We start from the raw sequence: 27,412 nt of genomic DNA, 5'->3' as shown, positions 1-27,412 counted from the left end.
CTGTTTCCTTTCCTCGGTGTGTGAAGCTCCGCGGCACAGAATTCCTGGACTCGCGGGCTGAAGGTGAAGGTAGGCAGGGCAGGGCTTAGGGTGGATAAGAGAGGGGCAGGTACGTGTGAGGAGCATGCAGAAAGCTGGTCCCGGTGAGGGAGGTTCGCCCACGCGTTCCAGGGTCTGACTTTGGTCTCTTTGAGAGGATGGCGGGACGTCTGGGCTCGGCGCTCGTGAAGGTGCCACCGGGAGCAGGAGCTCGTGTGATCAAGTGTCACGCGTGTCTGGGTGTTTTGGTTGCTGTCTTTTGACCACAAGAATGATCTTCAAGACAGAGCATATTGAACACACATCATTAAGAAGGACTTGCACCGCGACGCTAGGCAATCCGTGGGAGAGCACCTCGCAGCTGCACACGCAGGAATCGAGTTGGGATGATTATGTGTGTTCACGGCTGGTTGGCGTACGTCCTGCCGGGATTCTCCGGTGGCCTCGAAGGAGAGGAGGGCTGGAAGATTGGAGCCGGCAGATGTTCTGATTTTCTAAATGGAGGGAAAAGCAAGATCAGGAGAGAGACTACTGCACAGATTACGGAGTGGGCGTGAAGCCGGGAGGCCTGCGGGCGTCTCTGCCAGCCCCCCGACGCCCTGTGGCTTGATTCCGCAGGCGGCTGGGTCAGCTTGGACCCCCTTGTGAACGCAGCCCTCAGGTCTAGATGCCACCCTACCTTCTCGCCTTGGACCCTCCCTGCTGCCCTGGGCCGCCGGCTCCTTGGGGATGGCCGGTGGTCGTCCGCCCTCGCCGTGCTCTGTGGGACCCCGGCCCCATCTGCTGACCATCTCCCTTGCCTCCCTGCATGGTCTTGTGACACGGCGCATGGTTGAGGGACAGTTCCGTTTTTACTTTCATAGTCTGTTTACATACACAAAGGGTGTAGGACGTTCACAGAAAGAAAAGGAGAAGGTCCGAGGGACAGAGTGGTGAGAGGCCCTAGTCCAGGGCTGGCTCCAGCCAGTCTGGTGACGAGTGTGGTCCAGGGCACAAAGGAAGCACGGCGAGTGCCCCTCATCCCCCCACGTCCTCTCACCCCCCCCCAGTGGCTTCTCTCTTTTTTTGTCTTTTTTCCTTCTTATTTATTTATTTTTTTAAATACAAATTGACTTTTTAAATTATTTATTTATTTATTTATTTACTTATGGCTGTGTTGGGTCTTCGTTTCTGTGCGAGGGCTTTCTCTAGTTGCGGCGAGCGGGGGCCACTCTTCATCGTGGTGCGCGGGCCTCTCACTATTGCGGCCTCTCTTGTTGCGGAGCACAGGTTCCAGACGCGCAGGCTCAGTAGTTGTGGCTCACGGGCCTAGTTGCTCCGTGGCATGTGGGATCTTCCCAGACCAGGGCTCGAACCCGTGTCCCCTGCATTGGCAGGCAGATTCTCAACCACTGCACCACCAGGGAAGCCCTTTCCTTCTTATTTTTTTAAACCGTTGAATTGCACACTTTTTAAAAAACTTTTTAATTTTTTATTTTCTTTTTGCCTGCACCACATGGCTCGTGGAGCTTCCCTGACCAGGGATCGAACCCGAGCCCCCTGCAGTGGAAGCGAGCTACTGGACTGCCAGGGAAGTACCCCCCAGCGGCTTCTTATCTCCACAGCGATGGCAGCTGCCGGGGTTGTTTGGGTCGTCTCCGGAGGCCCAGTTCAGAGGTGGGGTGTTTGGGTCAGGGTGGCCCTCTGTTCACCCCCCCCCCCCCCCCCCCCCCCGCCCCCCGCCGGCCCTTTATATTAAGATGCTAGTACAGGGGACAAAGTAGCCTTTTCTCTGAGCACCTACTATGGACCTGGAACTTTGCCAGGTGCTTTGTATGCTATTTAGTATCTACAGCAGGTATGCAAGGTAATGCTTTTCTCCTTGTCCTCCATCTTATAGGTGAGAAAACTGAGCTTTAGAGACAGGCATTTTGTCGAAAGACAGGCCAGTCGGGGATGGAGCTGCCGTCTCACACACCCAGGTGACACGCCCGTCTCCCTACGCGGAGGACTGTCGTGTGCAGTGGTGGCTGATGGGATGGCCGTCCCCAGAGTGTGATCTGCTAGTTTGCTCCCTCCCAAGGAAGGTCTCAGGTGTGTCCTGCCCTTGACCATGATCTGAACAGCAGCGTGGACGCAGAGACCTGGAAACGGGCGTGTGGGGTTTGCAGGTGAGGCATGGATGGAGGGATGGGGTCATCCGGGGCTGAAGCAGAACGAAAACTCTCGAGAAGCTGGAGCGCCGGACTGAAAGTGGAGTGAAGACGTGGACCAGGAGGGTCAGGGAAGTGCATGTGTCCTCTGCTTCCCCTCAGAAAACACCTGCCAGGTGCGGTGTGAGAGGCCGTGCAGGTGTGGTGCTGCCTACGCGACGCGTCCCGGGCAGCAATGTCGTGCATTTCGCATCGTCAGCGTCTCCACTCTCTGCAAGGATGTCCCCACCGAGGCCACGTGTCACATACAGAGGTGATGGAGGGTGACCCGCAGGGGCCTGAGCTCCCCTGTTTGGGCTCTTACCGTCCACTCGTCTGTGTGTCTGCTTTGTGGAGGCAAAGCCTACGTCTGTGTTTCCTGTTGTGTGTCCGGCACCCGGCACAGTGCTCGGAGGGCTTCCGAAATACTTGTGGGGTGACTTATCTTGAAGTCCATCCAGAAGAGAGTCATTTTTCAACTTAGGAAGGTTTTGCTTGCAGAAGAGGCCCCAAGGGACACTGCAGTTCCTCTCACTGTTGAAGGTTAGTCTCGGGAAGGAGAGATCAGACCTGCTTTCTAGTCCATCACGAGTTACTTTTTATGTAAAACTATTATGTTCATGTATACACTGTTTGCTTGTCTCCTTAGAGTTTTCTTTTTTAATTCTAAGGCAGATATTAGCAGGTATTTTGGATAGCACACATCTGCTTTCGAAGTTATCTAGAAAAGTTTAACTGAATTTTTGATAGGTGAGTTTTCTTGCAGCAGATACAATAAAGAAGCACCACTGTGTCATCCCACGTTTGACTTTGGCCCCTTGCTGGACCGAGTCCCTTAAGAAGGACGGCATCTGTGCTGTGCCTTATTTACATACAGTGTTTGCACGGAGCAGATGTGCATCACATTTCCATTGAACAAGTGTGACTTTATTTTTATCAACGAGGTGACTGATACTGTCTCCAAGGAAACCCAGCGTCCAAGGCCAAGTGACAGCCTCCACAGCACGCAGCTGGTAAGAGGCAGACTGGGCTGTGCGGCCACTGGAAGAGGTTCCTTGTGTCCTTTGTCACATGCGGAGGCGTGGCTGGCCTCATCACCTGGGTGACTCTTCTTTCAGACAAGCCTGGTGTTCGATATGGAGGGTTTGGAGATAAATGTTTTTGACTCGACCCTTCTCACTTGCTCTCCTTTTCTCTGCAACAGTGGTTCTTACCTGGGGCTGGTGTCATAACCAACTCCACATGGTCCGATACAGCAGGTCTCAGTGAGATCTGCGTGCAGTGAACAGGCAGGGGGGACCCTTTCCGTCTCTGGAATGTGTGGTTGGAACACGCCGGTTTCAGCTCTTGCACGTCACCTGAAGATACCTTGTGTTTTGCTGAGTTGTAAATCTGAGTAATGGATCACAAGGTACAGGGGAGATTTATCTTATTCCCTGACTGTCCTGTCTCTGCTTGCACATTCTCACGGAACAAGTTACATGCATGGAGACGGTGGTGAATTTCAGGGTTTACTGATTTCAGGGTGTCCTGCCTAAGGGGTCGGTCAGGGAAATGATGAATTCAGAGAAGGCTTGAAATCTCGTCTTGATTCTGTTTCCTCCGTGCACAGAATGGCATGGTGGAGCCCAAGTTTGTCATTTCACTGCGCGCGTAAATGAATGGATCGCAGCTTTTCTTTGACACGTGCAGGGCATGAGGATTATCTAAGGAGACCTGGCTGCACGAGGGCGTGGGCTTTCTTTCTGCCAGATGATCGTTGAAATGTTTCCTTTGTGGCCAGTTGAAAAGCTGGGCATGTAGATTTTCATGCTCTTGTTGGGTTTCAGCTCTGGAAGTGCTTACACAGCTAATCTGGCATTTGCAATTATTTCCACTTCAAACTCAGCAGGAGGCTCTTTGGGGATATTCGGACAGAAATGACTTAATTGGATTTCAGCCCAGACACAGTATTTAAATGGCTTTATGGATGACATCAATTGGGCAGCTGCCATGGGAAGTCATCTATACATTTTCGAGCTTTAGAGTTTAGAAGTCCTCTTTGATTCATTCAGTCTGTCTCATTGGCTTCTTGCTAATTTATATAGTAAATGAAATACTCAAGAAAAATAAATTTGTAGCAATAAAATGAAGACATATGGCTCCTAAGCAGAAGAACCATCATTTGGTTTTGGCAGAGATGTGCTGCTTTCTGTGTTGAAGGCTCCGTGTTGATACTGAAGGGCTGGTTCAGGTAGTTGTGTAAGGGATTTGGGGTCTCTTGGTTTGAAGTTTGGGAGAAGAGGCTTCTGGACTCTGGGGCACTGAGTGGGCCAGGCATTGCACAGTAGTTGCATCAGATCTTACAGATATCACTGAGGAAGTGGAAGTTTATTGGATGATGAATGTCTGATAAGAGTCATTTTGCCGAGAGCCTGCCATGTTGCCGAGAGCCATATGGACACCAGCATGTGGACGTCCTTCCTAGAGGCACTGCAGTCTGCACAGCCTTTAAAAGGGGAGTTTGGTTATAAAGAGCGATGGCTGCAGGAATGGAGGACATTCCTGTAGAACGTTCCAGAAGATGGGGCCGTTGAGTTCATTCCTGGCAATGAGTTGGATTGGCTGGACAGTGGTTTTGGGAGACTGGAGGTGGGAAGGCTGTTCCCCGGGTGGTGGAAGAAATAGCAGACATAAAGGCACAGAATTGTGAAAGCAGCTGGCATTTGGGGAAAATGTGGGTGAATACACTTTGACCGTTTTCAGAATATTCAAAAGCCCCCTAAATATACTTTAAAAACACAGTGACATTAAAATTTCTATTCAGTTGGAATAATCGTAAATTTGTTCTCTGAAAGTTACGTTTTTATAACTATTAGCCTTTTTTTTTTTTAAATGGGAAAATTTAATTTATTCAACTCCCTTTTCATTCTATACATTGTGGAATTTTTATGGAATACATTTATGGGATACTGTAATCTACATGAGCATCAACCCTACACAAAAATGGGGGAAACACATCACGTTGACTCATTACCCATCAGAAGTGAAGTAGGGCAATTTGAAGTGAGGTGTTTTTTTCACCATTCTTAGACCCAAATCCATTCTGCAGGAGGCTCTCAGTTACCAGTAATTTATAAATTAAAAAAAAAAGCCAACCTTCCCACGAAATCTTTCCCGACCTTTTGCTGCAGAGCTTAATAGTTTCTGCCCCTCCCAGGGGCTGCTCAGATGCCGAAGGTCATGCACGGGCCATTCCCGGTCTTTTTTCCCATCACCTTCATCTAATTGCTGTAAAAACCCGTCCTCCACACTCATGGTGGGAGGCCTGTTCTGTTTCTTAAAAGGTCGGCGATGTGATGTGACCTGGGACACAGGTGGGTGTGTGACACGCCAGATCCCTGGAGCCCTGTAATCCACGTTGTCCTCACAGCCTGATCGGCGATGGGAGGGAGGGAGGGAGGGGCTCCCCGTGTCCGGCCCGGCTTCTGGCAGAGGACGGAGTGGAGGAGGGAAGGGAAGGGAGGACGGAGTTGATCTCACAGCTTCCATCTTCATTACCCGAGTGAGACACAGTGTGAACGTGTTCCAGAAAAGAATCCAGTTAAAAGTAAAATTATACCTCCCCCCTGATTCCACCCCACAAGTTTATTAGTTGTAACCCCTCTTGGCACACCCTGGTCTGGGCTTCTTGCCTGCTTTCCAAGATTCTATTTTTAAAAAGTGTGTGTGTGTGTGTGTATGTGTGTATGGCCTTTCTTGCAGTTTTCCCTCATTCTTTCAGTCCTTCATCCCCAAAGGTTAGGGACGTGAAACTTCAGCAAAATAATCATAAATAGTGCTTCCAGAGACTCACAGTAAGACGGGGCCATTTGGAATCACCTGGTGTCTAAGTTATCTCGGATGAGAATTCAGTGTCTGTGTGTGTGTCTTTCTTCCTTTCTGTCTGTCTTCCTTCTGTCTGTCGTTTTCAACAAAAGGGGTTTTATTCTAGTGTGTTTTTGTGTTGAAGGTTTATTTTGGTCAGCATGCTTTTTATTAGTGGTGTAGTTACCTGGGCAACAATGAAATCCTGCAGACACTTCATAAAGAACGCGGGTGACCCTTTTAAAATGTCTTATGTAATTAGACTGTCTAGTTATGCTGTTGAGATGTATACACACACACACACACACACACACACACACACGTATATATGCTGATTCTGAAAACTACGGTTTGGGTTAGTGGAAAGAGCTTAAGACAAACGCCTCTCAGGACTTTTGGAGGATGGGGGACTATTGTATTTAAGAGGCTAACATCAACTATATACACAAAAGCTTACAAACCATCAGAACTGGTGTTACTGATGTCATTCCTCTCTGCTAGAATTCTGAGGCAGCGACTATAAAATTTGTCCATATTAAGATTTGCGTTATGACTTCCTTGTCATGGTATTTCAGATAAGCTTTAAATACATTTTGGTACCACATCATTGATTTTGGATAATTCTCACGTCCACTCCCATGTGCTGATCTCACAGCTACAGGTTGGAGCAGGGGACCCTCGTCACGGAAGAGGACACAGAGGCGCAGGACCACCGGGACGTGTGGGGGCTGAGCCGGGCCTGGGACCCACGGCCTTGTGCCACTCTGGTCCCGGTGCGCGTGGCTGACCCACTGTGGGCAGTTTTTTTCTCAGTCCTGGAAGGCTTGTCTCCCTCAGGCTGTCCACAGAGTTAGAAACTCGTGCTTTTTCTGCCCCGTTTTCTTTTTTAAAGAGGAACTTAATTAATTAATTAATTTGTTTTTGGCTGTGTTGGGTCTTCGTTTCTGTGCAAGGGCTTTCTCCAGTTGCGGCGAGCGGGGGCCACTCTTCATCGCGGTGCGCGGGCCTCTCACCGTCGCGGCCTCTCTTGTTGCGGAGCACAGGCTCCAGACGCGCAGGCTCAGTAGTTGTGGCTCAGGGGCTTAGTTGCTCCGCGGCATGTGGGATCCTCCCAGACCAGGGCTCGAACCCGTGTCCCCTGCATTGGCAGGCGGATTCTCAACCACTGCGCCACCAGGGAGGCCCCTGCCCCGTTTTCATTAATCAACGTCTGATCCACAGCTACAATCAACGGATAACCAGTGTTACCGTTTAAAATCGATTCCAGCCCATTGCGGAAAAATTTGATGGCTTCCTTTTCAGGACAGCTTTATCTTGAGTAAGAGTCCTAATTTCGGCGGGACCTCCTGACATGTGGAACCCCGCATCTGGCCGTCAGCACTGAGGCCTGGCGGGGCCGCTGCGCGAGGGGTGATGAGAGGGGGTGGATCCTCTCCTGGAAGCCCGGGTGTCAGAATCCAGAAGCGTTTTCTAAGCGGCCTGGTGTCCGTCCACACGAGGCAGGAACCAGGGTTCATCTTCAGCCAGGTCATTCAAGGAGACTTTTGTGTAGCTCTGTTGCGTGTCTGAAACCAGCATTCTCCCACTCGAATGAAGTTTTCCACCAAGTCGTTGAGTAGATGTGAAATACAGCCAGTTCTGCGGGAGGTCAGCGAGGCCGCGCTGGCCCAGGTGGGCCTGCTCAGGGGGCCATCCTGGTGTTCATTCTGAGCTGGGCGACCACCTGGGCCACCGAGGGGTCTGGTCTGGAGAGTGGTGTCCCATTGGGACGGGGAAGAGGCCGAAGAAAGGGCCTATAATAATCATGGCTTGTTTTTTCTTTTTAATAAAAGAAAAAAGACATTTGCCTTTAGCTCTGTCTGCAGATCAGGGGTCTGGGTGGTTCCCTGGGTGTGTTTTGCATAAAGTATGAGGTTCAGACATGATGGTCACCTGCTGTAACCTGGGAGTCTTCAGCTTGTGTGCAGTGTTCAACAGTACAGATAATGTTACTCAGTCATTTTTTTTTTCTGCATTGACATCTAAGAGAAACAGTACCTTTGTTTTTATTTATTTATATAATTTATTAAAAAATTTTTTGTTGAGGTATAGTTGATTTACAATGTTTTGTTAATTTCTGCTGTACAGCAAAGTGACACAGTTATACACATACATACGTTCTTTTTTTATGTTCTTTTCCATTATGCTTTACCCCAGGACATTGAATATAGTTCCCTGTGCTGTACAGTAGGACCTTCTTGTTTATCCATCCTATAGAGAATAGTTTACATCTAGTAACCCCAAACTCCCACTCCATCCCTCCCCCACCTCCCCTCCCCCTTTCTCAAATGAAGGTGGTGTGTGTGGTCATGGGCTTGAGTCTTGGAAGCCGTGTGATGCTGTCCCTCCCTGATTTGAGGGGCTGAAGCAGGGCCCCCCAGCGTGGCAGACACTCCAGACAGGTGGTGGCGACGGATGACCTTTGCCCGAGTCTCCAGGTTCTGGCCCTTTAGTGGTGATCTTCGTGGGGAGAAAGAGCCAGGCAGGGCTTTGCAGTCAGACAGGCCTGGGCTCGAATCCTGGCTGTGGCCTGAGGGTCTGGTGCTTTCGTTCCTGAGCTGATGGTCAGGTGTGTCTCCCAGGGTTGCCGTGAAGGTGGACGACGCTTTGGTGAAGGTGGAGCTGCCAGGGCTGTGTCCTCTGGGACCTGTCCAGGCGCTTCTCCCCAGCCTGCTCCTCTGTTTCTGCGAGTCAGGAGGAGGGAGGCTGGTCTCTGCAGGGAGCCTTTTGGGGAATTCTAGTCCCCTGGGCAGTTCGGCCAGTTGGGAAGTGGGCAGGGCAGCGTGTCCAGTGACCTTGGGCCTCAGCAGAAGGGCACGGGCCTCTCATTAACCCCGAAGACTCCACTGCAGGGAAGCCCGTTAGTGATGGACGCCAACACTGGACGGCCACACGCACGGAGGTTCGGAGGAGACCGCCCAGACTCCCCAGAAGACCAGCTGGGGCAGGCACCCTGTGGCACTGGGAGTTCAGGCTGGGCTGGGACGGCTGGCTCGGGCGTCCAGAAGCCAGGCCCGCGGGGACAGACGGTGCTCCTGGGGGGACAGCCACCCCGGGCACCCTCGCCGGTGTGGGCGCTCAGCCGAACGCCCCCCGAGGCTGTGGAGAGCCCCAGGTCGGGCCTGGGCTTTCCAAAACATAGTTGAGGAAAAGAAAACCTCATTGTTGCAGGGAATTCAGATAATCGCGTGGATTTTGCATTGGTAAAGTGATTGGGGTCCAGATCAATGTGGAGAACGAGGTGCGTTTGGTATTCGTGTTAATTCCTTTCCACTCCTTCCTCTCCTCTCTTATTTCTGTGGGGAGATGCAGGTGATGCTCGTGGAGAAATATCTTTGAAGACGAGCGTGCACCGTTCCATGTGTCCCCTCCCGCCTGAGCGGGCTGTGCGGCGTCCTTGAGTGACCTCTTGGGTGAGGGCCTCCAGGGTCCCAGTGACCTTGAACCTGGCAGTGTTTGCAGTCGGAGGTGGTTTTCTGCACAAAAGTGTACGCTTTCCTGATGGATTTGATCACAGGTTGTAATGAAGACCTGATCTGAAATGCTCATCCTTAACAGAGGTTTTGAATAAGCCCATAACCCACGTTAAGCATGGTAGTGGGAAGACTGCATGTAGACCCAGCAAGAGAGCGGTTTTGGTCTCTGTGTTCATTTCTGTCTAAGGTGTGTGCTTCGTTCATTGACGCTTCGTCAGTGAAATGCTTTCTCAAGGAAAAACGCTGCCCCTTCATCTCCCACTGTCAGTCCCCCGGTGGCCAGGGCATCTTTACGTGAACTTGAAGCAGAGCCTCTGGTTGGGGCTTCTCCGTTCGCTCAGATCCTGCACCTTGGTCTGGCTTTTCTGCCACACCGAGTGTCAGAGGACCGGACTTCCAGAGCCAGGCCATCGTGCTTTTGCACTGGGCGGGTAAATTCTCCGGCACTAAGTTTTGCTACTGGTGCGGTGGGTTTAGAGCTTTGGAGGCCTGCATTCCTCACTCTAAAGCCTACTAAGGAGAGCCTTTCAGCTCTCTGAGATCGTTAAGCCCCGTGTAATTAAAGTGGGTGTTAATATCTAAGCCGGGTGGTTATTGGGAGGGTTAAATAACACCCCCCGTGAGAGCATTGTGCACGCGGAGAGCAACCCAGACAGCCCTCAGAGGCCCACGGGCATTGGCTTGGGGAGATCTGACTCAGGCATGTTCACTTTTCAATGAAGAATTTAAAACTACAACTTAAGTCCAGAAGGACCCATGAAAATACTAATACAGCGCTGGTGCTTGCGGGCGCAACTGTGTTTAGCTGGTGATTTTCTCCAGTAAACGGCACGTGTAAGGCCCACAGTGAGAAACCAGAATCCTTGGTCAGGACCCCCAAGTCCAGATACCAGAACGTCTATTTCTGCAGAACCTGTCGTGTTACTGTAAACGCTTGGCAGGGAGAAGGGCGCCGTCATCCTGTTGTATGTCTAACATCTTGTCTCGATCTCGTATCCCCGCTGTGTTTGCCCAGTGCCTTGTCCTGTGTTAAATCGTACGTTTGAAAAGAATCATGCAAGACCTTAAAATAATGCCAGAGAATGCGTAAAGAGGAATTCATTTTTTAATCAAAATTTATGAACTTGCCTTATAACATTTTTATGAGAGCCCTACTTGAATTATACTTTTCTATTTGACTAAAATAGAATTCGACTTTTCTGTGGGGTATTTAACGTTTTGGGTCATCATCATGCTGGGGATGAATTAATAGATCTTGTCTGAGTGAACTGTCAGGACGGATCCCTTCTGGGTCTGAAGCGTAATTAAAGATGACAGTGAACCCCCTCGGAGGTCCACAGAGCCTCAGGCTCCCCTGAAATGATAGGTTGGGACTGAAAATGGTTACCCAGGTGTGGTGGCCATGAGGTGACAGCAAGCTCCACGGCCAGGAGGGAGGGGACTGCGGGTCCCCTCTGTCAGCTCCTCGGCTTGACTTCCTTGTAGTTTCGGGATGCTGTCCTCAGATTCCTGCAGGGATTTTTAAAATTTTTATTGGAGTAGAGTTGATTTACAATGTTGTGTTAGTTTCAGGTGTACAGCAAAGTGAATCAGTTATACACATACAATATATCTATTCTTTTTCAGATTCTTTTCCCATAGAGGTCATAACAGAGTATTGAACAGAGTTCCCTGTGCTATACAGTAGGTCCTTGTTAGGTATCTATTTTATACAGAGTAGTGTGTGTATGTTCACCCAAAGCTGTGGGTTGGGGGGAAGGGGTGAACCTCTCTCAGTGAACGGCCAGTGCAGGAGATGGAGTCTCTAAATGATAGCCACGCTCTGTAATTCTTCTCCCTAATTAGGCTCCCAGACAGGCTTTTTGAATTTCCACTTGGCAACCGCTCTTTTCTTTCCGGCAGTCTCTGAGGCCATGGGCAGGGGCATGGGGGCGAGGGGGCTGGGAGACACCTGGGACCTTAGGTCCCTCGGCTATGGCCAGGGGTCCCCAACCCTCCCAGCCTCTACCTCCGAGCTGGCCCGGGGCCTGGAAGGTGGAGCAGGGTGAGGGCGTTTCTGATTGGGTTGAGGTCAGTAAATATAAAGCACCTGTTTTCTGGGGTCTATTAAAAATAATGGTTTCAGGCAAATAAATAATCAGTTATCTCTCAAGCAGTGACTTAAAATCAAACAAGCAAGCGGTCCTAATAGACGGTTCTTTCTGTTTCTTTTCAGATTTCCTATGTTCCTTTTCTACAAGTGATTTCCCGGATCACCATTCTCCGCTGAGGTTTGAGTTGGATTTGAGGATTTGGAGAATTCCTGCAGCTTGCTGACTTCGGGGGCGCTGTCAGTTGAAGAATTCACTCGTTGAGGAGCTCCGTGTCGTGCGTCCTCTCTCCTAACTGAGTGCCGAAGGTGAGTGGGGCTTCCTGCCTAAAACAGACGGGAGGACTTGCTGCTTTTGCCTCAGATGCTCGCTCTGCATTAGTAGAATGGCAATACATGTAGCTCTGATTTGTTGAGCCTCGTAAAATGTAAGTTTCCAACGGATCTGGTTCAAAAATCAGGCTCACCGTTCCTGCTTTGGCACGTGGTGGCATCAGGTAGCTAGGAAGCAGGACAGTGGGCACCTCCAACCTGTGAGCCACCCCAGCGCCTCTGCTCCTGGGCCAGACAGGTAGTCTTGGGTCTGGAGGAGCTGGGCCTCCTGTGTGCCGCCTGGGCTGGTGGCGGGGGCGGGGGGCGGTGGTCCAGGATATATAGGAGCTGTCTTCAGGGTGAGCTCCGTCTAGTGAAGCCTTCATTCCAATTTGGATGCTGGGAAGATAAGTCTGCATCAAAACATGCAAATAGATAAGGATTCTGAGGAAGGGTTTGTAAGAGAAATCTGCTTGTGCATTAAAATAAGATCGTGCCTGTGATACAGCATGTGGATTGAGATCATAGCAGACACTGGACAAAAGCACGTGTTGTAACAGACATTTCTCAGCCCTAACAAAGGGTTTGGGACATTTGATTTAGATTATAAGAGATGCTGTCTAATGGTTCAGTTCATCTGGGGTCCCAGCTCTGACTGGGCAGTAGAAGTGCTTTATGAGAAGATCCAATTTCACCTCCAGAGTGTTGCCCCGAAGTGTAGGGGTAACACCCAATTTATGAGCTTTCCTTCAAAACCTTATTTTGCTTCTATTATTCACAAATTGCTTTGAACTATCTTTTTTCTTTTTAAAAATTTTTATTTTACATTGGAGTGTAATTGATTTACAATGTTGTGTTAGTTTCAGGTGTACAGCAAAGTGATTCAGTCATACAATATGACTGAATATACACACACACACACACACACACACCTTTCCCCTTTGGTAACCATAAGTTTGGCTTTAAACTATTCTTGAACGTATAACTTTGGACCATAAAATCTCTTGGTTTGATTGCTGTAGATTTATTAGTTTAATATAAGTTAGAATTTTCCTTCATTTGGTCTAAAACTACTACTAAAATTTTTGTAAGTCAGGTTTTTCTCCTCAACCACTTTTTTTTTTTTTTTTTGGAACCAGCTTGATTTCAATTACGTTCCCGTTTGATGTGTGGTGAGCACAGGGCATGGAATCAATATGTAGTGTTTCATAGGGTAAGATGATGAATTCTCCTTTATGATTTCCTTGGAGCAAACGACAGTCTCCCACCTGTTTAAAGGGGGGAGGCGTCCATTATGATTTCCAGGTCTGGGTCCTGGTTTGGAATTGAGAGCCTAGAGCTCATCTCAGCAGCTGATCCAAGCCCTCCCCCTTATTGTGTCCCCGTAAGTGACCCTGAGGTCCCCCTTCCCCCAGGACATTGCTGGTTTTCAGTGGCTTTACATCCCCCCAGTCGCTGGTCGGACCCTCCAAGGTTTCTCTTCCAGACCTTATACGGGTGGAATGCCTTTGGGTGTTTCATGTCTAATCCTGGGAGGTTTCCATTACATAAAAAGTCTTGGCTATGACCATTCAATGTTTTCAATAGCCATTGAAGTGGAACCTTTTAAAACTTGGTCGTTTATAAATGCAGTCATGTATTAATCAGTTTGTCAGATTTCATGGGAATATAAGCTAGGAATTAGCGCAGATCCTGGAATCTGGTCATCAGAATTCTTTAGTGATTCATCAGTCACGGAGTCTTATACGACTTCTTTAGAAGGTCTTGGTCATGGGTGACATTAATAGACTCTCAGTGACTGTCAGGGTCCTCTTCCAGAAAGTGGTGAGTCGGGGAAGTCACACACTTAATTGGGGCAGTATATTCTGCACAGGTGCCCAGGAGAAGTCTGTTACCATCACACAAACAAGAGTCGATGCCTGGGTACCACTAGATGGACAGTCATACATAGATTATCACGCGGATATACTTACAAAAATATTTATATGCACGTAATTTTAAATAATTACTCCTATAAGTTTATGAGAGCCACACCAAAGCCCTGGTTTACTTATTAAAAATTACTTTCGTGGTTTTGAAAACTGTCCAGTGGGAAAACCACTAGGGCTGTCCATTCGTGTAATAAATATTGACTGTGAGCACAGCTGGATTCTGGGCTGTTTTTCCTGCAGTGACTGTTTTAGCAGCTACAAAAATAGATGAAATACAGTTCCGGACTCTCTTTCTCGTGGCCTTGTGGGATGGGGTGCGACCCTGACAGCTCTGGGGCTCTGGTGACAGCTGCAGTCAGGCTTTTAGAGCAAGTTTCAGGTGCCCGAGGCAGGGTAAACTGAGTGAGTTTTAAAGAAGGGGGGAGTGGGGCTGAGGCGTCATGGGTCCCGTGGCACAGGGCAGGCTGGGTGGCTTAGCGGGTAAGCGGTCTCCACGTCGTTTAAGCAGTAACGGGTGGGAACCCGCACGTGCTGCTGGGTCAGGGGTCCTTGATGTGCCCGCAGGAAAAGTGACGGCTTGGTCAGCCTGTCACTTGCCCTGTCCTGGAAAGAAAGGAAAGCAGTGCCGACCTGGTAAAGCGCTACGTGAGGGGTCAGCCTCGGAAGCGTTTCCCCGCTGCCGGGCACCCCAAGTTGGTGCCGTCTCAGCCCGCCTACCCCTGGGGCTGGGCCGAGGGGAGCGGTCTTGGGGAGGGATGTCTGAGCTGCATCTCAGGGGAGCCCCCTGTGTCGAGGGGCTGCATTTCCCTGCCCTGTATTGTCTCCCAGCTCACTCCTCCCTGCCCTCCCCGACACACACACACACACACACACACACACACACACACACACACACACACACACACACACACACACACACACACACACACACACACACACACACACACACTCCCTGGCTTGACTTTGCCTGATGCAGGGGGAGTGGAGCTCATGGGAGGAGCGTGGCCACACACCCCTTCCTTTTCCACTGGAATGAACTTGACAATGTATAGTCTGCGCCCAATTCTTCCCTGGATAACTGAACACTGAGTGTGATTCACTGTTGTGGAAAGCTGGCTGGTGTTTCCTGGGGAGGGAGGATGTGAACAGCATCATATGCTGTACGGAAGATTGTTTATCTTTTGAAAATCTACTTGGAGGCTTTTTCGGGAGAGAAGCCTGGTGAGTGGAAGGACGTGGGCGTTATGGGGGGAAGACGGTGCGTAGGGGACAGGACTTACGGGTAGAAGAAAGTAATCGAGACCTGGATTGCAGACTGTGCTGGTTGCTGATGTGAATACCCAAAACGTAAATGTGAGCGTAGGCATCATTTTCGACCTTTATTGAGGGATAATTGACAAATAAAATTGTAAGATATTTAAAGCGTACATTGTGCTGATTTGATACACGTATGCATTGTGAAAGGGTCCCCCCATCTAGTTAATTAGCACACCCATCGCTTCACATATTTATCCTTTTCTAAAAATGAGAACAGTTAGGTTCTCCTCTCTTAGCAAATCTGAATTATTTAGTAGTGTTATCAACTGTAGTCACCACGTTTTACATTAGATCCTCAGACCTTATTCGTCTTAGAGCTGAAATCTTTTTACCAGCCTCTCCCTGTTTCCTCCACCCCCCAGCCCGTAGCACACTTTTTTACTCCCTGTTTCTGGGACTTAGACTTCTAAGAAAATTCCAGATGTAAATACTACCTTGCATTGTCTGTCTTTCTCTGTCTGGTTTATTTCACTTAGCCTAATGCCTCAAGGTCTGTCCATGTTGTCACAAATGGCAGAATTTCCTTCCTCTGTGTGGTTGAACAGTATTCCTGCGCGTATGTATGTGTGTTTACATGCATATACGTACCTATGTATCGCATCTTCTTTTTTTTTTTTTTTAAAGAAATTCACGTTCTTTTATTTATTTATTTATTTATTTATGGCTGTGTTGAGTCTTCGTTTCTGTGCGAGGGCTTTCTCTAGTTGCGGCAAGTGGGGACCACTCTTCATCGCGGTGCGCAGGCCTCTCACCATCGCGGCCTCTCTTGTTGCGGAGCACAGGCTCCAGACATATCGCATCTTCTTTATCCATTCATCCATTGATGGACACTTAGGTTGTTTCCATATCTTGGCTTTCATGGCTAATGCTGTAGTGAACGTGGGGGTACAGATACCGCTTCCAGATCCTGTTTTCATTTCCTTTTTATAGATACCCAGAAGTAGGATTATTGGATCACATGAGAGTTCTGTTTTTAATTTTTTTGAGGAAGCTCCATACTGTTCTCCATAGTGGCTGCACCAATTTGCATTCCCACCAACAGTGCGAGAGTGTTCCCTTTTCTCCACACCCTCATCAGACACTTGTTATCTCCTGTCCCTTTGATGATGGCTACTCTGACAGGTGTGAGGTGATATATGATTGTGGTTTTGATTTGCATTTCCCTGATGATTAGTGACGTTGAGCACCTTTTCATGTGCCTGTTGACCATCTTTTATTTATTTATTTATTTATTTATGACTGTGTTGAGTCTTCGTTTCTGTGCGAGGGCTTTCTCTAGTTGCGGCAAGTGGGGACCACTCTTCATCGCGGTGCGCAGGCCTCTCACCATCGTGGCCTCTCTTGTTGCGGAGCACAGGCTCCAGACGCGCAGGCTCAGTAATTGTGGCTCACGGGCCCAGTTGCTCCGTGGCATGTGGGATCTTCCCAGACCAGGGCTCGAACCCGTGTCCCCTGCATTGGCAGGCAGATTCTCAACCACTGCGCCACCAGGGAAGCCCTCCTCTACGTATTTTTTAATCTGATTGTCTTTTTGCTGTTGAGTTGTATGAGTTCTTTATATATTTTGGATATTAACCTCTTATCAAGTATATGATTCACAAATATTTTCTCCCAATTCGTTGGTTGCCTTTTCACTCTGTTGATGGTTTCCTTTGCTGTGCAGACGCTTGTTACTTATTTTTGCCTTTGCTTTTGGTGTCAAATCCAAAACATCATCACGAGAGAGTTGTCAAGGAGCTTACCCCCTATGTTTTCTTTTTAGGAGTTTTATGCTTTCAGGTCTTATGTTCAAGTCTTTAATCCATTTTGAGTTGATTTTTGTGTATGGTGTAAGATAGTGGTCCAGTTTCCTTCTTTTGCATGTGGCTGTCCAGTTTTTCCAACACCATTTATTGAACAGACTGACCTTCCCCATTGTATGTTCTTGGCACCTATGTCGTAAACTAAGTGCCCACATTAGGCCAATTAAGTGACCTTATTTCTGTGTTCTCTATTCTATTCTATTGATCTCAAGGTCTGTTTTTATGTCAATACCATACTGTTTTGATTACTATAGTTTTGACTATACAGTTGACCCTTGAACAACTTGGGTTTGAATGGTGGGGGTCCACTTTTACTCCAGTTTTTTTCAATAGTAAATACGACAATGCTGCACTTTCCATGGTTGGTTGAATCCATGGATGTGGAACTGCAAATACAGCAGAACTGTGGATCCAGAGGGCCAACTATAAGCTCTTAAGTGGATTTTTGATTGCCCCTAACCCCTGCATTGTTCAAGGGTCAATGGCAGTTTGAAATCAGGGAGCGCGATGTCTCCAGCTTTGTTCTTCTTTCTCAAGATTACTTTGACTATTCAGGGTCTTTTGTGGTTCCATACAAATTTTGAGATAGTTTTTTCTATTTCTGAGACAAATGCCATTGGAATTTTGACAGGGATTGCATTGAGTCTGTAGATTTCTTTGGATAGAATGGACATTTTAACAATGTTAATTCTTCCAATCCATGAGCATGGAAAATCTTTCCATTTATTTGTGTTTTCTTCAGCTTCTTTTTATCAGTGTCTTATCGTTTTCAGTATACAAGTCTTTCACCCTCTTGGTTAAATTTATTTCTAGGTATTTTATTCTTTTTGATACAGTTGTAAATGGGATTGTTTTCTTAGTTTCTCTTTCTGATAGTTCATTGTTAGTGTATAGACACAACTGATTTTTGTATCTTTCAACTTTACTTAATTCATTTGTTCTCACAGTTTTTTGGTGGAGTCTTTAGGGTTTTCTTTAGGGTTTTTGATATTATGATGCATAATATCATGTCATCTGCAAATATAGACTGTTTTACTTCTTCCTTTTTGATTTGGGTCCCTGTTACTTCTTTTTCTTGTCTCATTGCTGTGGCTAGAACTTCCAATACCGTGTTCAATAAGTGACAAGAGTGGGGATCCTTGTCTTGTTCCTGCTCTTAGAAGAAATGCTTTCAGCTTTTCACTGTTGAATATGTTGTTCACTGTGGGCTTGTCATATATGACCTTTATTATGGTGAGGTATGTTCCCTCTATACCCACTTTGTTGAGTTTTTATCATAAATGAGTATTTGTCAAATGCTTTTTATGCACCTATTGAGATAATCATATGTTTTTTGCCCTTCGTTGTGTTAATGTGCTGTATCATGTAGATTGATCTGCAGGTACTGAACTATCCTTGCGTCCCTGGGGTAAATCCCTCTTGATCATGGTATATGATCTTTTAATGTGCTGTTGAATTCAGATTCCTAGTATTTTGTTCAGAATTTTTTGCATCTATGTTCATCAGGGGTATTGGGCTGTAGTTTTCTTTTCTTGTAGTGTTCTTGGTTTTGGTATCAGGGTGATGCTGACCTCTTTTTTTTAAAAATTATTTATTTATTTTTGGCTGCATTGGATCTTCGTTGCTGTGCGTGGGCTTTCTCTAGTTGTGGCGAGTGAGGGCTACTCTTCATTGCAGTGCATGGGCTTCTCATTTAGGTGGCTTCTCTTTGTGATGGAGCACGGGCTCCAAGCATGCGGCTTCAGTAGTTGTGGCACACGGGCTCAGTAGTTGTGGCTTGCAGGCTCTAGAGCACAGGCTCAGTAGTTGTGGCACATGGGCATGGTTGCTCTGTGGCATGTGGGATATTCCCGGACCAGGGCTCGAACCCATGTCCCCTGCATTGGCAGGCGGATTCTTAACCACTGTGTCACCAGGGAAGTCGATGCTGACCTCTTAAAATGAGTTTGGAAGTGTTCTCTCCTCATTTTTTGGGACTAGTTTGAGAAGGATTGGTATTAATTCTTCAATTGTTTGATAGAATTCACCAGTGAAGCCATCTGGTCCTGGACTTTTGTTTGTTGGGAGGTTTTTGATTATTGAGTCAACCTGCTAATAACTGGTATATTCAGATTTTTTATTTCTTCATTATTCAGTCTTGATAGGTTTGATGTTTCTAGGAATTTATCCGCTTCTGGTATGTCCAATTTGTTGGTGTATAATTGTTCATAGTAATCTCTCACGATCCTTTTTATGTCTGTGGTATCAGACGTAATGTCTCCTCTTTTTTTTTTTTTTTCCTGATTTTGTTCATTTGAGTCCTCTCTTTTTTCCTAGGTGAGTCTAGCTAAAGGTTTGTCTATTTTCTTTATCTTTTGAAAAAAAACAGCTCATAGTTTTATCAGTCTTTTCTATGATCTTTTTAGAGTCTATTTCATTTATTTCTGCTCTGATTTCTATACTAACTTTGGGCTTCATTTGTTCTTTTTCTAGTTCCTTGAGGTGTAAAGTTGGTTGTTTACTTGGGATCTTTGTTTTTTCTTAATGTGGGTTTTTATCACTCTGAACTTCTCTCTCTTAGAACTGCTTTTAATGCATCCCATGAGGTTTGGTCTATTATATTTCCATTTTCACTTGTCTCAAGGTTTTTTTTTTTAATTGAAGTATAGTTGATTTACAATATTATATTAGTTTCAGGTATACAACATAGTGAGTCAATATTTTTATACATTATACTCCATTTAAATTTATTACAAAATAATGGCTATGTTTTCCTGTGCTGTGCAATATATCCTTGTTGCTTAAACGTAGTTGTTTGTACCTCTTAATGTCTCAAGATGTTTTTTGATTTCTTCTTTGACCCATTGGTTGTTCAGTAACATGCTATTTAATTTCCACATATTTGTGAATTTTCCAGTTTTCTTCTTGTAACTGATTTCTAGTTTTACACCATTGTGATGGGAAAAGATGCTTGATGTGATTTCAGTCTTCTTAAATTTATTAATACTTGTTTGTGGCCTAACATGTGATATCCTGGAGAATGTTCCATGTGTGCCTTAGAAAAAATATGTATTCCGCTGCTGTTGGATGGACTGTTTTGTCAATGTCTGTTAAGTCCATCTGGTCTAGTGTGTAGTTTAAGTACAAATTTCCTCATTGATTTTCTGTCTGGATGATCTATCCATTGTTGAAAGTGGTATATTGAAGTGCCCTACTATTATTGTATTGCTGTCTATTTCTCCCTTTAGGTCTGTTGATATTTGCTTTATATATTTAGGTGCTCTTATTTTGGGTGCATAAATATTTATAACTATTATTTCCTCTTGTTGGGTCAACTCCTTTATCATTATATGATTCCCTCCTTTGTCTCTTAGTACACTCTTTGGCTTAAAGTCTATTTTGTCTGATATAAGAATAAGCTACCCTGGGTTTCTTTTGGTTTCCATTTGCATGGGCTATCTTTCCATACCCTCACTTTCAGTCTGTGTGTGTCCTTAAAGGTGAAGTGAGTCTCTTGTAGGCAGCATATAGATGGGTCTTGTTTTTTATTCATTCAGCCACTCTGTGTATTTTTTTTAATTAATTAATTTATTTTTGACTGTGTTGGGTCTTCGTTTCTGTGTGAGGGCTTTCTCTAGTTGCGGCAAGCGGGGGCCACTCTTCATCGCGGTGCGCGGGCCTCTCACTATCGTGGCCTCTCTTGTTGCGGAGCACAGGCTCCAGACGCGCAGGCTCAGTAGTTGTGGCTCACGGGCCTAGTTGCTCCGCGGCATGTGGGATCTTCCCAGACCAGAGCTCGAACCTGTGTCCCCTGCATTGGCAGGCAAATTCTCAACCACTGCGCCACCAGGGAAGCCCCACTCTGTGTATCTTGATTGAAGAATTTTGTCTATTTACATTTAAAGTAATTATTGATAAGTATGTACTTCCCTTTTTAAAACTGTTTTCTTACTGTTTTTATATTCTTTTGTTTCTTTTTTCACCTCTTTGTCTCTTTTCTTTGTGATATGCTGATTTTTTTGGAGTGGTATGCTTAAATATCTTTCTCTTTCTCTTTTGTGTCTCTCTTATAGGTTTCTACTTTGTGGTTACCATGAGGCTTACATAAAACATCTTATAGTAGTATGTTTTAAGCTGATAACAATTTTAAGTCTGTACGCATCATTTTCCATTCTACTATAGAAGCAGCAGTGGTTTGTTGAATTGTGCATCCAGCAGGAGAAAATAAGTTAAGCATGTCTGTCACTTTCATGTTTGTAAGAATGCTATCCCGTCATATTTCTTTTAGTAAAGGAAATTTTTATTACTTGTCTCAGCCTCAATTTTTATAACAACAGTTTCCCAAGGTTCATATATTAAGTAAAGTTGACTTAAATTTACTCCTGTCTTTTACCATATCCCAGCTTTTTGGTATTTTGGAGATTGCTGGTCACTCACTTTGCACCCACAGAGATTCTTTAGAAAGACTTTTCACATGCAAGACCCATTTCTCTGTCATTAAGTTTTTAGGGTCACAGCTGTTGCTGGGAGGCTAGATACCTGAAAGTACCTTGTTGAGTTTCTGCCAAAATAGAAGGGACCATCCTATCCCCTTACCATGACTCCCGATTCACTGGGACCCCTGAGGCACCTGGGGTAGGGCCTCTGCAGCTGGACCAGTTGGGTCTTTCTAGGGGCTACTGAATGTCTAGGGATGGCCGTAGCCTTTGATGTTCCAGTCGATATAGTGGTTAGATCTGTAATACTTGGTTAAATAGTTGACCAATAGGTATTGAGCGTTGCTAAAAAAAAATATTGCTGTGTTGATTCTACCACAGTTAAGCTGCTGGTGAGTCAGTGGGAGCAGCTGTAATGTACCGGGCACTTGCCAGGTGCTTGGCCCCCCCGTGTCTCCTGCAGGATATTATCTGTGGCTGGAATGCAGATCTTTTTACCCCCATTTCATAGGCAGAGACACTGAGCCTCAGGGGAGCGAAGAGGGTTGCCCAGGGTCACAGAGTGGAACCCGCAAGCAGCGTTCCGTTCTGGCCCCGAGCTGCTGCTTCCAAGCCCGCGTTCCTTCTGCCCCCCGGCTCTGACCTTCTGTGGCAATGACACGGCAGCGACCTGTTATCTGTGTGCTTACCTTGAACCTGGGATCCCTCGACGCTCTGAGAGATGAAACAACCTGGCCAAAACCCTGTGCTCGTAGGACAGAGTGGGCTGTGAACCCACATCTTCCTGACCCAAAGCCTTTCATTTGTACTTGACTGTGAATTTTATTTATTTATTTTCCCTAGCAAAATCTCGAGCAACCGAGGAGGGTTTGGAAGCGAGTCCCTTTTGGAAACCTAAAGATGGGAGGAGGGAGGAAGGCTTTGGGAGGGGTTGGGGGGTAGGAGACAGGACCTGAATCTTCCAAAGGCCTCGGTACCTCCTGAAGACCCCAGGGCCAGCTCAGCAGCTCAAGGCCCAGCTGAGGCCAGCTCAGCAGGCCTGGGACCTGCACCTGTGATCTTCCCAGATGTTGCTGTGTATTTGTGACTCCCAACTGACCTCTGAGAGGGAAGTCATCTGTGGAGGCTGAAGGACCTCCTACACTTCCTGTGTGTGGGGTCATCCCTGGGGTCCCCTGCTCTTCCCACGGCACCTGTGTCCAGAGCGAAGCTGCATAAAGTCGAGATTTACCGTTTCTTTACGTGGCAGTGAAATCATCCTTTTCTGATGGTTGAGGTGACGGTCAAAGTTTAGCCAAGCATTTCTCTTTTCTGTCACAGCCGACATGCCCCAGCGGTGTGGCTTCCTCGAAGGCTGGACACAAATTAAAAACACAAAAAGCAAATCCTTCCCCCCACCCCAGTTCTTTTGCTTAGGACAGATTGTAGAACTGAATTCATTAACTTTGCAGTCATTTCTCCACTATTCTCTGAATTGTACCTTACAGTTTACAAAGGCATTTTCATATAAATTCTTTCTGAGATCAGGTGATGTGGCTATGTCCCCCCACCCCCATTTTATAAAAGATGGAAAAGAGCCAGGAGAGGTTGCTTTACTTGCCAAGACGGCCCGGCAGACGGTGACCCGTGACTCGCGGCTGCACCGGGGCTGCAGGGTGCTGACCGCACACGCGCTGTTTGCTCTCAGAGTCCCTGGACCAGGCGTGTAGACGATGCAGATGTGAGAGAGCGATTCTTAAAAACAAGCCACACCGGCCACACGGAGCTTTAAATAAAGCACTGCTGCGCTTGAGGCTCCAAAAGTAGGAGAGGTGAAGTGTTTTCCTTGGCCTCCTTCCTCCAGAAAAGCAAAACATATTCCTGCTGTGTGTTTGTGTGTATTGCCGGGTAGGGGGGTGTAGGCTTTTGAAAAGCAAACTAGACCTTGAACGGGTACATCTTTTGGAGGTGATGGATGTGTTTATTACCTTGTTTGTGGTGATGGTACCAGGTGTGTTTGCATATGTCCAAACTCACCCAGTTGTACACATTTAATACGTGCAACTCCTTGCATAGTTAAGTGTACCTCAATAAAGCTGAAAAGCGCTAAACTGCCACGGCAGAATGAGAATCCCTCTACGGACCCACCTGCAGTGCATGCTGATCTGAAGGGGCTGTGTGGCAAAGTGCAGTGCAGCCTGGTGGTCCCGGAACACCGTGGAGGGTTGGTGGTGGCCCCAGGGACCCCCCCCCTTCCCCTGTCGCTGGCGTGTCTCAGCGCAGAGAGCACCTTGAGCTTCAGATTTCTGCTGATCAGGGTCGACTTTCCTGTTGGCCTTTGTTATAACACCACAAGTGCGTTCTTTGGAAACTGTCTGGCTCCAAGATGTTAAGATGGTTATAAAACAGGATGAATAACTCAAGACCGTGAAAGATCACCGTTTAAGGAGAGCGACTTTTGGTGCTGTGTTAATGAACAGGATAGTAACAGAAGCAGGTTCTGAATGGAAGCCAGTACCCCTCAGTGCTTGGTGAGTGGGGAAACCGTGTCCACCTGCTGGGCCCTCACTGGGGGCCAACCCCACATCTCCCTGTGAGATGACATTTGCTTTCTGAGCCTCTCGGAGTTGACCTTGTCCCACAGTCACGTTGACACGTGAATTGGTGGGATTGGTGGAGGCTCCCTGGCCCGCCCCTGGCTCTCCCACCTTTCTGTGTGCAGACCCCCCTGGGCACACAGGGGCAAGCCGCAGTCAAGGACGGTCCAGGGCAGCCCCCCGGCCCACTGGGGAAGCAGAATGCTTCATCCACAGATGGGGTGTTTCCGCAGAACGCTGCTTTCTGCTTGGGTCCCCCAGCTCTCAGGGAATGAGTGAGAAGTGGAGGGGATGCGAGACCCCCTTGCCCAGTCAGACTGGCTTTGGTTGGAGGCATTGGGGGTTTGTAGCCTGTGCTCTGAACCTGAGTTCTTGAGGTAGATTCTGTGGCACTTACAAAGGCTGAGGGACATGCCGTGCCCAGACGCCAAGAGCTAGGAAAGCCGTCGACATCTTCCCTGTCGGTAGCCTGGGTCTGTGGAGGCCTGTTTTGTGGGAGGAGCTGCATGCTTACAGGCCACCTTCAAATGACCACATCTTATCACCCGGAAGCTCCTAATGAAGACAGTTTTGCAGAACGTTGGTCATGTTTTCCCAGGGGGTAGATCCCAACTTGTGCTTGGAACAGAAGTTCCTGGAGGAAGCGTCAGGTGCGCGGTGGAGGGGCTGAGAGTCCCATCTTGTGTGTTGCCCTCTGGGCCTTAGTTTCCGGGGCAGTCACGCGGAGGCACTGGGTGAGCGCTGGGTCTGTGATCCGGGCATCTAGGGACAGGACTGCAGCCAACCCTGCAGATTCTGGGCAAAGGTCAGGGTGTGCGACAGCTTAGGTCCCTCCCCAGGCGCAGCAACCTCGTGGCGCCCGTCCGCCACCTGAGTCCCACCTCCAGGAAGGGACTCCGGGGCCTCCCTGAGCTTCAGCGGCCGAGGCTGCCAGCCCTCGTTCTCCCATTGGCCACGTGGGGCGGGCGCAGGGGGAGACGGACGCTGGGTTAGGGGCTGGGGGCGGCGTGGAGAGGGACACACCACGGCCCACCTCCCTCGTCTTTCCAGAAGAGGCACACAGGCCTCTGCTGCCTCGTGCCTGCCGGCTGCACTCTGGGCTGGGCGGGCAGGTCCGGGTCTCCGGGGCTGAAAGCTCCCCGGGATTCCGAGGAGCTGGCGGAGGAGAGAACCGAGGTGTCAGTGCTTCATCAGAGACATCCCCATACCTTGTTCCCTCTGACGGTCGTGGAGGACCTCTGAAAACACGCACCCCGGGCCCCAGCTCCAGGGACTCGAACTTGGGGAAGCCTAGACGTTTGTGCTTTCTCTCTGGAGCTTCCCAAGTCCTTCTGATCACCAGTTTGGAAACTGCTGACCCGGACCCTGGGTTTTGCATCCCCTGCCAGCTGGGGCGCCGCGGGGCTCGTTTGGGGCTGAGGCCTAGTGAGGTCAGGGGGAGGCGGGGGATCGGCCCCCTGGCCCTGCCGGCTCCCCTTGTGCACGTTGACCCCCGCTGGGCCCTGGGCCACCTTGAAATGTGCACTGTCCTCGCGGGGCCGCCTGGGACGCTCGGACCCCACTCCAGACCAACCTGGAGCGGGCCAAAGGGGCCTGAGCGTCTGTATGTTGCCACCCGTCTCCCCTAAAGGGACCTTCTGAGATACTCCACTGGAGGATTTTTATATATTCACACTTCAGATAATTCCTGAGCCTTTAAAAAATTCCGTTCCAGGCCTAATTACAGTGTGTGTTGGCAGTTGTGGTTTTTGATCCTTGCAGGGAGCTGACCCTCGAGGGAGACTGCTCTTAGGCACAGAAATCGAACAGACATGACAGAGAAGCAGGCAGTAGCGCCGGGCACCGTGGTGCTGAGATCACAGCAGGCCCAGGAGCCGATACCTGCCCTCCACGCCTTGTGTTCTGTGCTTGGAGATTCCAGCCGGGGCGGGGGGGCGGAGGTCCTTGGTGGAGAAATCACATGGCAGAGTCTGTATTATTTGTGTGAGAGGGAAATGATCATTTCTCTTCTTTTAGGGATTTCTTGCCCAGTGGGGCCAGTATCTGGGTCACCTGCAGAGAAGGGATGGGAACTGGTTCCACTTTCATAGAAGACAGTGCACGTGGTCAGTCCCGCTCTGTCACTTGTGTCATACCCTGCAAACCCTGAAGACCTTCGCGATGCCTTGCCTTCCAGAACTGGACCCTCCAGCCCTCAGGGTCCGAGCCCCTCCCGTCGACGCGTCCTGACCATCAGGATCGGAGCTCCTGGCCCTGTAGGATCCCAGCGGATCTTCTGATAACCAGAAGGTGATTACGCTGTGTCCTTCCTGACTCAAGGGCTGGGCCTCGGATGTTCCCTGTTCCTTGGAGGCTGACCCCGGGAGACCCAGTTCTGTTCCCACAGGTGTTTTGCTTGCAGTGTGGATGACATTTGCGGGGGGCTGGGGAGGCTGTCACTTTGACTGTCTCAGGGATGGAAAACTTGAGGGGGCCGGTGTTCAGAACACCTGGTCACTCAGGGCTTGTCCTGCAAAAATGTAACTAACATGCCGGACAATTCTTATTCCCAAATGAGAGCCAGGTTCCAGATGGGTTCCCGGGTAAAGGGCCCTGAACTCCTCTGACCAGCGCCAGCCCCGGGGCGGGGGCCGTTCCTGACTGCTCCCCACGGCACCCCTCCCTGTCAGCGTGAAATACCAGCCAAGTCAGTGTCCTTTACCAGCCAAGTCAGTGTCCTTTACTCATGTCAGTGTCCTGGCATGCTGTATAGACGTTTTATATGTGTGTGTATATGTTGACAATAAAAGGATGGAAAAAGGTAGACCATGGAAACATTAATCACAATGGAAAGAAGGCAGGAATGTCTGTGTTAACATCAGATAAAGTGTCTTTCAGAGTGAGGACGACCCGCGGGTGTGGACGGTCCCACCAGGACCCGCATCACGCATGTCACAGGTAGTTGCCGTGTGTCCTCAGGCTGTGGGTTCCTCAGGCTCGCCCTGTTTTTATGACCTGACCGCGGCAGTTTTGAGGAGGACGTGTTGGGTGCCCCTCGGGTGGGATTTGTCCCCTCTTTTTCTCCTCGTTGGACTGGGGTAGTGTGTCTTTGGCGGGAGGACCACGGAGGTAAAGTGCCATCTTCACCGCAGGGCATCGGGGCTCACACGTGCATCTGACCTGTCGGTGAGCGGGCACGGCTGCCAGCTGTCTCCTGCCCGCTCTTAGCTTGTCCTCTCTGGGAGGGCGTCTCCAGGTGCAGCCCACCCTGAGGGTGGGAGTTACGCTCTACCTCCTCCAGCGGGGAGGATCCGTGTCACTTCCTTGAATTCTCCTGGGGAAGTTGGTCTTCTCCCCCATTGGTTTACTTACTCGGCCATCCATTGCCTTGCTCCTTTCTCATTTATTCTCATTTACGGC

The 27,412-nt window shown here is 48.5% G+C and overlaps 1 protein-coding gene across 2 annotated transcripts in view; it reads left to right on the top strand.

Moving 5' to 3' along the window:
- The window catches only part of NCK2 (NCK adaptor protein 2), a 138,529-nt gene that overhangs the window by 53,533 nt on the left and 57,584 nt on the right, over positions 1-27,412 (top strand). For both annotated transcript variants that reach the window (XM_036873597.1, XM_036873596.1), the window contains one exon: positions 11,787-11,969. The gene's annotated coding sequence lies outside the window, so the exon portion shown is untranslated. The remainder of the gene's footprint in view (positions 1-11,786; positions 11,970-27,412) is intronic.

This window comes from Balaenoptera musculus, chromosome 13 (genome assembly GCF_009873245.2).
Source record: "Balaenoptera musculus isolate JJ_BM4_2016_0621 chromosome 13, mBalMus1.pri.v3, whole genome shotgun sequence".
In the NCBI taxonomy this organism is placed as follows: domain Eukaryota; kingdom Metazoa; phylum Chordata; class Mammalia; order Artiodactyla; family Balaenopteridae; genus Balaenoptera; species Balaenoptera musculus.
This window is presented reverse-complemented; position numbering and strand designations above follow the sequence as displayed.